This window comes from Gekko japonicus, unplaced genomic scaffold, assembly GCF_001447785.1.
Source record: "Gekko japonicus isolate JY-2015 unplaced genomic scaffold, Gekko_japonicus_V1.1 scaffold354, whole genome shotgun sequence".
NCBI classification, from domain to species: Eukaryota; Metazoa; Chordata; class Lepidosauria; order Squamata; family Gekkonidae; genus Gekko; species Gekko japonicus.
In genome coordinates this window covers 1,098,412-1,108,627 of record NW_015161415.1, presented here as the reverse complement: position 1 = coordinate 1,108,627, position 10,216 = coordinate 1,098,412, and the positions used below count along the sequence as shown (strand labels likewise).

Below are 10,216 nucleotides of genomic sequence, written 5' to 3'. Positions count from 1 at the left end.
ATTTGAGGGGAAAACTCTGTTTTCCCCTCAAATGGCTGTGGCCCCGCCCCCAGCATGCGACGTCACATCTGGGTGACGTGCACGCGGGGGTGGGGTTTCCCCCGGGCCCCGATTCCGCGGGGCCAGAAATCGGGGCTCGAAAGCAGGGGGAAATCCACCCCCCCGGGGGCATTTGGCAGCCCTAATTGAAGGGTCATTGTATGAAAGTATCAACTTGATACTTGACCAGGAGCAGTTTGACCCACGCAGGCAACTGAGAAGCTATAAGGAATTCAGCAGTATTAAAATGGCAGTGGGGGGGGACCTGTGGAGCATCTTGGGTTATACTGCTCCTCCTGTCACTGAGAATTCTGGGACATGTAGTCTGTAAAGTTACTGGGTGGAGAGGGGGCTTTATATGGAATGGCATCTCTTTCCCGTGCCCTTTCTTTTTAACACACACACGTGCATGTGTGTGAGAGAGAGGTAAGAGAGACAGACAGACGGAACACAGAAGCAGCTGTTCTTACCATATTTCTGTGGCCGGAGCTTGCGTTTGGCACACAGGAGGAGAGAGAGGGAGGCAACCCCGTAGCCAGGATTTTTTAGTTTTGGGGGCCTTTTAAAAAGTGATGGGGACTGAAATTCACGCATAGCCAAAGGCAGTTTTACCAATCAGCCCCCCCCCCCACGGTGCTTTGCTCTCCTCGCCTAATCACCAAAAACTCACTCTCCAGGTCTGGTTCGGGACTGGCGGCCCCTAATCCGGTTCCCCCTTTCCCGGACGAGGATGTCTCATGCATTGCCTTAGCAAGACCCCCAGCTATTACCCATGCAGTCAGAGCCTCCATGTTGCTTGCAGGGGAGTCTGGCCAGTTACCAGACACAGATCTCTGTGCCGCCTTCCCATTTCTCAACCCCTGACTTTGAGGGATAGGAGCCAGCCTGCAAGAGAGAGAGGGACACGGGTCGAATTAGGACTCCTTGAGGAGTCGAGGGGGAGGCATCACAGATCCTGGGTCCCTCTGGCCAGTCCAGCTCTTCCCCTGCCCTATCTTCCCTCCAAGTTGCAGATTCATGCCCCCCCCGCACCCCTGCTTCTCCCTCAAAATGTTTAAAGTTTAAATGCCTTGGGGGAGAAGCAGGGCCATGCGCCTCCGAGCCGCGAATTTTGGCTCGGAGTGCAGGTGTGCGCTAGCCACCCCCTTCTCCCATTTAAAGCACGTTTCGGGGGGGAGGGTGGTGCAAGACTTGCTGTGGCCACTGGTGGCGGCGAGTGCAAGAAATAAGTCAGGGGACCTGACAAGGGTGGTAAGTTGGGGGGCCTTAGTAGAAAGTCAGGGGGCTGGGCCCCGAAATGCCCCACTGTAGCTATGGGCCTGGAGGGAGGCTGCAAAAATCTATGCCAAACAAAAAAGACTGGGCTGTGGGCACAGCATCAGAGGCAACTTTTCCAGTCTTGCTCCTCCTCCTCCTTAAATCTTAGTTTTCTTTTCTTTTTTTGCCCCCACCTGGCATCCTGGGCTTCAATACTCCTCCCCTCTTCAGCCAGCCACTGTCTTGTACCATTCTCGTTTTTATCTGTACTTCTGAAGTTCATTTTTTCTAGCAAAGGGAGAAATCAGATGCTGATTTCTTTTGAGTATTTTCCCCCACCCCCTTCCCACACATACCCGCCTGAAATCTGTAGACAGAAACCATGGCAAACAGGGGATGGAAAGGGAGCAGGGCCAGGGTCCAGGTCCCTCTCAATGATACCGCAGCTGCACAACACATCTATGCAATCCAGGGCAGCCAGGCATTCCAACTCAGACACGAGGCTGCAAAAATCTATGCCAAACAAAAAAGACTGGGCTGTGGGCACATTATCAGAGGCAACTTTTCCAGTCTTGCTCCTCCTCCTCCTTAAATCTTAGTTTTCTTTTCTTTTTTTGCCCCCACCTGGCATCCTGGGCTTCAATACTCCTCCCCTCTTCAGCCAGCCACTGTCTTGTACCATTCTCGTTTTTATCTGTACTTCTGAAGTTCATTTTTTCTAGCAAAGGGAGAAATCAGATGCTGATTTCTTTTGAGTATTTTCCCCCACCCCCTTCCCACACATACCCGCCTGAAATCTGTAGACAGAAACCATGGCAAACAGGGGATGGAAAGGGAGCAGGGCCAGGGTCCAGGTCCCTCTCAATGATACCGCAGCTGCACAACACATCTATGCAATCCAGGGCAGCCAGGCATTCCAACTCAGACACTCACACGGCAGGGTCTCAGAGGCAAGTGCTTCCCTTGCCAAGTTCCACCGCCACTCTCCTCCCTGGCTCTCCTCGACCTCTGCCTCGCTGGAGCTGAGTAAGAGAGAAGAACCTGTCTTCCTGGTGTGAGCATTCAGAATGCAAAAAGCAAAAAAAGGTTTACTTTCTTTTCTTTTTCTTTTTTAAAATAAAGGTTTTGAAGAAACAAGAAGTGGGAAAGCAGGAGAAATCCAAACAGGATGCCGGAGAGAAGACTGGGGGGGGGGGGGGGTGGGAATAAATGGAATCAAACTTTAGCACAGGTGCACTGCTCGGGGGAGGGGGAACAGAAGCCACATTTTAACTTCAGCTTTCTGGGCATGGCGAATAGTAAGAAGCCTGATTAGAAGAAGATATATTATTTTTAATTTGTAGTTTTCTATACTTCTCTCTGTGTACACACACACACACACTTTACGCCTTTCTTTCTGCTTTGGTGTTTGAAATAAGAGGGAAGGAGGGCAGACACAAGACAGCCACTCCTCCTGTTCCCCACAGATTCCCACATTTGCAACAGAAGGGCTCACTGGAAGAAGCCGGCCAGCCTCCCCAAAGCAGATCTACCTGCAATATCACCATCTCCTTCTGCCCCTTCGCTCCTCCATTGCCTTCTTGCAGGAATAGTGGGCAAAGTTTGGGGGTCTGAGGGGGCTTTTCTGCCTGCATTTTTTCCCCATTCCTTCCAAAGCAGACATAGGGAAAAAACAGCCATTGGTAGAAAAAACTCGAGTCTTCATGCTCTTGCTTGCAGTTTGCCCTGCCCTTCAGCCCCAGTCCAATCACCACGTACCTCTTTCTTAAAGGTGCCACACTCTCTTTGTTCCTGTTGGACTTGCTCACACTCCCTCCCTAAACCAGCTTGCCACAGCCAAGAGGAAAAGGAGGGTGGGAGGGAGGAAACCCTGTGCTGAGACAAACATCCATGTGCTGGGTGCTAAAAATTGATGTGTCCAGCGCACATAGTGCAGCCTAACGGGGACATGCCTAAAATACAAACTCGCCATATATGCATATAGTAGTTTAGTTCCGTAACTTAATAGTCACATGAACCCAGGCAGCTGCCTTAGACCATTGGTCCATGAAAGTCAGTATTGCGTAAGACTGAAAGGAGCTCTCAAGGGTTTCAGGCTGAGGCCCTTGACATCACCTACCGCCTGATCTTTTTAACTGGAGACGCTGGGGCTTTCTGCATGCCAAGCAGATGCTCTACCACTGAGCCATGCCCCGTACCCAAAGGTGCCAGAGGCATGTTGCTGTGTAGCCTATAAATCAGCTCTTCCTGAGCTCTCTACAAATTTACCATTATTCAGAACAGTCTTGCTAAGGCAGCTAGCTCCTATACTACCCCCTTTATTTCAATCCGGTGAGGTAATGAGTCTCTATGCAAAAAATAAGTGGACACAAGTAAGACTTTAAAAATGGAAACACAAATACATATCATTAGCAAATAAATAAATTTAATTGGACAAATAAGTATCGTTATCAATATCTGTTTTTACCCCTTTTGTTTCTATTTTTGGCAGTCTCATTTAATGTTAATAAAAAGCAAATTTGCATATTTCCCAATTAAAACAATGTGTGTAATATTTGTTCATGTCTTGCAGATCTCAAACACCTGATGTTTATTCAATATGGCTCTTGCGTTTAGCAAGTTTGGCCACCCCTGCCCCGTCACACACTCTTCCAAGTAACACCAAATTCATACAACTTTTAAAAATTGCAGCTGCAATGCAACAGGCTACATAGAGATTCTCCTGGGCTCAGGGATACAGTGACAATGTCTCTTAACCTGAACCACCATTATTCACTTACAGCTTCAGTGTCACGGAAGGATAAACATTATTTATTAATGCAGTCTTGAAGACTGACTCGGCATCATTTATAAAGAAGCCAACATCTGAATAAAACTTCATAAACATTTAAAGGATATCGCAGATATTCTGCCCCATACTGATTACTGTCCCAGTGATTAAACAAATGTATGGGGAATAGCTCCATTGATGTCTAAGCCACAATGATTAAATGGAACCTCCATGCTGAGAGACGACAACCTTTGGAATACCGGTGCTGGAGGATCTCCATGCCCTCCCTTCTGGGACAACTTCTGAGATCATCTGATTGACACAATGTGCAAAATAGGACACAGGACAAGATGGATCATTAGTCTGACCCAGCATACCTCATCTAATTTTGTTAATGAGGGAAACCTTCCCCCACACCCAGAAGGCTTTCCCAGTAACTCCAATATAAGAAGCAGATTCATATGTGCTCTCCTTTGCACACACTCACTTCTGCTCCCCCCACTGCATTTAATAGGACAGTCTGTTCATGCACGGTAGCCTTGTGCACTTCTGACACACACTGATCTCCAGTTTGACAATAGCCCCCAGTGCTTGACTATGCAGCAGGTTGTACATCTCACTGAAATCAATGACACTTACGTATGTGTAATTGACTGCTGGATTGCAGACACAATTCTTAATAAAGTGGCAGTGTTTTTATGTCTTAATTACTCTGACACCTAGTGTGTTCCTTTTCAGTTGTCAAGTCAGGCAAATGTTCACTTTACTATTGCCACGGGAAACACCATAGTCTCTGATCCATCAACCGAGAGATTTAAAGTTGTCTATAAACACATATATGCCATCTTTCTTTATGCACCTTTATGATAAGCAGATCTGTCCTCACTTTAGTAGTCTTATTGAAACCAAATATTATTTTATCATATAAAATGTTATGTCAGCCACAAGCCACCCCATAAAATAGAAAAAGGGGCAACTAAAAGCCCCTCACCTCTCTTTCATACCCAGAGAAGAGATGCCAAAAGGCCAAGAGAAAGAAGCAGCTTGAAGGAGGAAACAATTGCCAAAATTTGTTAAAATGCAAAATGAGGTTTCCAAAAAAGCTTAGCCAAAAAGCAAACAACTTGACTTGCTCAAATCACTTAAAGGTTTCTGCCACAAGACATCTCAGGTCACAGTTAGCTCTGTCTGTCCCAAACAAAAATCAGCCAAGTGTTTCTTCTATCCAGAAAATAGCAAATAAGACAATTTAATTTGACTCCACTATCACAGGACATCCGCTCCCCTTTAAAAATAGGAAATGTATGTATATACACTCGGGGTCAGGTTTTTCCATTTAACCTACTTCCACCACTAAAAAGACTATACACACTCTTCAGGATTGGTAGCTATGATCTAATTTCGCCCTTTTCTAATCTCTATCCCTCTCTATCACAATGGTCCATGGTCCCTACATTCTTTCTCCCCATCACACTGACACTGCTCCTGGTTTCTCTCAAGGAACCTTCCTTTGTCTTTCTGAAAGCCCTGTTCTAGATCCTCTGGTTCCCTGGATCCTGTTTCCACATTCCATTTGTCAGTGTCTGCAGCATAATTCTTCTTCCTAAATCCCCAAGCCTTTCCCTCTCTCATTTCATCTTCCTTTGGTCATGCTCTTCAGACACATACACAAATTCATACAACTCTCTCATGGACTAGGTATTGGTGAGACATAATTGAGCATTTAATTATCAAAGATATTACCAATTGCTGAATTAGCACTTCCCAAAGTAGATATCTGAAGTATTTTGACATGCCAACTTTTTTTATTGCCAACTGTCTTTCAGGCTTGCTTTCTATCTTGCCTTCAATCTACCCCTTTGCAATTAATAAAAGGGCAAGGAGGGTGGGATAGCAACGCAATAATAAATTAATTAATAAATATTTAAGGGACATACTACACTGGTTTGGAATCTGTGTGTACAAAGGCTAAGGTCCCAAGAGGCCCAGAGTTAATAAAAGGGCAGGGAGGGTGGGATAGCAATGCAATAATAAATAAAGAAATAAATAAAATAATGGTGTCATTATTTAAGGGACATACTACACTGATTTGGAATCTGTGTATACAAAGGCTAAGGTCCCAAGAGGCCCAGAGCTGGGGGTTTGTGTGTGAATGGCCACACACACACATGCTCCCCCAGGGTCTCAGGGTAATCAGACATTATTGCATTTTTATTATCAACATTCATTGCAATAATTAAAACATACAGTTTTTTACTGTATATTATAAAAATTGGGGGATATTACATAAGCCAGCATTGAAAGGAGAAAACAAAAAGCTCATTTCAGTCCATTTTATAAACCTGTCCTACACATTCTTCTTCACAAACAAAACTCCTTAAGACTGAAAGAGAATACTGTTTGAATGCCCCATGGTCCTAAATCTTACATATATGAGACTGCATCTCATATCCTTGGCTTGTCCTTGAGAAAGCTCTGTTCAGCAATGACTCATCCATTTTCAGCATTCATTTGGCTGTCATAAAACTGAGCAGAATGACATAAAATTAATCATACAGGGAACTCTCTATGTGCCAGGGACAGTTTCAGGAATCTGACAGCAATAAAAACAAAAGATGGGGGGAGAAGCAAGGACTGATTAATCAGAAAACTATGGGAATTCCAAAAATTTGGTATATTTTTCTGAAGCATGTTCACTTCACTTTAAAGACCAAAAGAACAGAAACATTATGATGCTAAGAGATTTTCTTTTCACAATCAAAATGATTTGTTTTAACTATCAAGACAGTTTTTCATGCCATAGTGATGTGTTCTGTCTCTCATAAATACCAGATTCAGTAATCAATAGCCAGTGACTTCACCAGTTCCACAGAAATACTCTTATCTGCAACTATTTAATTGTTGTTTCAAGGTGTCTGTTAATACTTTAGAGACTGAGGCTTTTGTGACTAAAATTGAGGGTGTGCATTACAAAACTCTAAAGCTGAACACTGGTTTGTGTTGTTACAGTTTTCCCAGATCAGGAATATGAATCCTGGATTCTTGTGAATTACAAACTCCCCTGCTCTGAACAATATCTGTGTTTTTGTTTTTAGTTTGGGTGCTTAAGAGCAATGCGACATGGATTTCTCTCTTCCAATCAGATCCTTGCAAGGGAGGAGCACAGACCTCCACTATCCAATCACCTTTGGAGACAAGTCATAGAAAGCCACAGTTCCTCTTGCCTCCCTCATTTGCAAGTGTGATGGCGGGGGGCACCTTGTTCAGAAGTCCATACAACTGGACCCCAAGGTCCAATTCATTTGAAACTTTGGGGTTCTTTAATAAACAGCTAGCACTAGCTCCTGGGCAATTCGGTATCATTTGTTTGAAAACAACCACTCCAAACCTTCCAATGTCCTCCATATGGAATAATGGCAAAGCTCTAGGATGGGACGGGATGGGATGGGGAGGTTTTATGCAAATGAAGCCCTCCTCACTTTGTTAAAGGAAACTAACAATGGAACACAACAAGGAAGGATTGCAAACATAGTTTTCTTCAGTAGAAATGTAAAGAATACTGTCAGTGAATCAATGTAAGAGTAGGAAAATGAAATGAATGAAGACAATTAAAAAAAAAAAAAAACCATGCTCGTGGCTGGCATTGATTTTTCCCAACAGGAGACATTAGAGAGGTGTGCCTGTGTCAAGAGGCGCCTACTTCAGGGGTCTGTAAAATCAAACTCCTTGGTACAATGTGATTGAAACTCATAGAGGGAAGAGGCCAATCCAACCACCTGCTCAATGCAGGAAATCTAAAGCTACAGCACTTCTGACAGATGGCTGTCTAGTCTCTGCCTAAAGACCTTGAAAGAGGGAGATAAGGTGATCTTTTTTTTAGTTTTATTTTTGTCTGAGGGGGTTGGTGCTGAAACATTCTTGGTTCTATTGGCTGTCTGAGGCCTGCTTTGGTGGTTTTATTGCTACTGGAGGTTGTTTTACTGTGTTGTTTTATTGATTTTATACTGATCCGAATTTTTTTTTTTGTTAATTGCTTCAAGCAACTCTTTAGAGAGAGGGCATATAATTTTCTAATTAAATATATAGTCAAGTGCCTCTGGCAATTCACAAATATGTCTCTCTTGGGCAAAGCTCAGAGTTCTACCAACACCTGCAAAACCAGTTTGATCACTGGCTAAAATGGTTCAGAAAACTCTTGAACACATGCAGCAGAGGTCATGACAGCTCTTTGATACTGCCTTTAACTCTTTGATGAGTTATTCTCTATATACAGCCTCACAAACTGTATGTTCCTGAACATTTTTCAGCAATCATGACTTACATTTTAATGAAAAATTTGTCTTTTCAGAATCCTGCACCAAACATCTAACATTAGCAAATTACACAGAAAATGCTGAGCTCGAAGTCAAGGATGCATATAATACTTTGCTACAGGTTTATCACTTGCTGTGTTTATGCTGTTTCTCACGAGAAAAAACAATTATGCTTGGATTGGTTAGTGGCAAAAAGAAACCAGGCCACCAAAGAATAAGGTGGCTAGACACCATAAAAGTCAACACCAGCCTGAGCATGGAACGACTCAAGAAAACAGTACAAGATCAGAAAACGTGGAGAGCTGACGCAAAGAATTGCCAAGAGTCGGACATGACTAAATGGCTAACAACAGCAGCAGCTTTACAGAGACATGCATTGTTTCATATTCTGCACTGGACAACAGCAATACATTTATTATATAAAATTCAAATTAGCAAAGAGGTACTGAAAGATTAATGTAAATCTTGACTGGCTACTAGGGATGGGCACAAGCTGAGAAAAGAACCATGGTTCGAGCACGAACTGGGTCAGTTCATGGTTCGTTTCAAACCAGCTCATTTGTTGGCATTGTTCCCAAATAAAAAGCAAACCGCCTTTTTTCTGTGGAGGTTAGTTTGTTTTGTTAGAGCAGTTCATTATCCAGACAGCCTGGTGACAATTCAATACATTCCTAGGCAACGCTGGGGGTGGACTTGTGGAGAGCCCTAGAAACACCCACAGCAGTTGTCCATAGCTTGATTGGTAGCTCTGGGAGCCAACCACAGAGCTCCCATTCTGCCCTATGGGGACAGATTGTATATATGCCACACCCTGAGTCAGCTTCACTTTGTAGCAGGAAGAGGAGTTAGTCCATCGTCGTTAGAGAGACTAGTCCAATTGCTTGTTTCATGGCTGCTTTTAGGGGAGGCTTTTTCCCCCCACCCCACCCCCACACAGTGGGACAATTTTTGCTGCATTTTCAGGGACCTGAGCCACACACTGCCTCTCCCTGCCATTGCCAGGTAGGGTCAAGCTCTTTTCTTTTCTTTATTTGCTGGGGTTGCTTTTACTTTTAGTTTTCAAAAAACAAACCTACAAAAAGCAAAAAACAACACCACCTCTGGCTCAGGACAGGAGGGACTGAGCAGTGGCACTAGCAGCTTCTTTCTGCCACTGCCTTGGGGGGGGGGCAAGCTATCTTTCTTTTATTATTTGCTGGGGTTGCCTTTACTTTTTTTATTTTAAAAAACCCCAACAAAGAGCAAAGAAAACAACACCTCTGGCTCAGGACAGGAGGGACTGAGTCCTAGGAGCCTCTCCCTGCTATTGTCTGGTGGGGGAGCAAGCTATTCTTCACTTATTTGCTGGGGTTGCCTTTACTTTGTGTTAAACCTACAACACCTGTTGCTCAGGACAGGAGCCACTACTGGCCTCTCTCTGCCACTGCTTGGTGGGGGGGGGGCAAAGTCTTTGGGTTTCTTGGTGTAGGACGCCTTCCCACCATGAGGGAGAGAGTGGAGGCCAAGGGGAAGATCTGCTCATGGAAAAAAGAAGTCCATTTCCCCCTCCCATGGACAGCTATTGCTGAGGGATAGGCCTGTCCTGCCGGTCCACCGGTGCCCAGCACCAGTAGAATGTCAGCGTCCTGAACTAAATAAAGGTATTGCTTAGCTGAAATCACTCTCCGTCTGCATACTTTTCACTTTGCGTTAAACCTACAACACCTGTTGCTCAGGAGGACAGGAGCCACTACTGGCCTCTCTCCGCCACTGCTTGGGGGGGGCAAAGTCTTTGGGTTTCTTGGTGTAGGACGCCTTCCCACCATGAGGGAGAGAGTGGAGGCCAAGGGGGAGATCT

At 44.6% G+C, this 10,216-nt stretch overlaps 1 protein-coding gene across 1 annotated transcript in view; it reads right to left on the bottom strand.

The window, feature by feature from the left end:
* Positions 1 to 10,216, bottom strand: part of LOC107124162 (plasma membrane calcium-transporting ATPase 2-like) — a 265,585-nt gene that overhangs the window by 187,059 nt on the left and 68,310 nt on the right. The window lies entirely within an intron of this gene.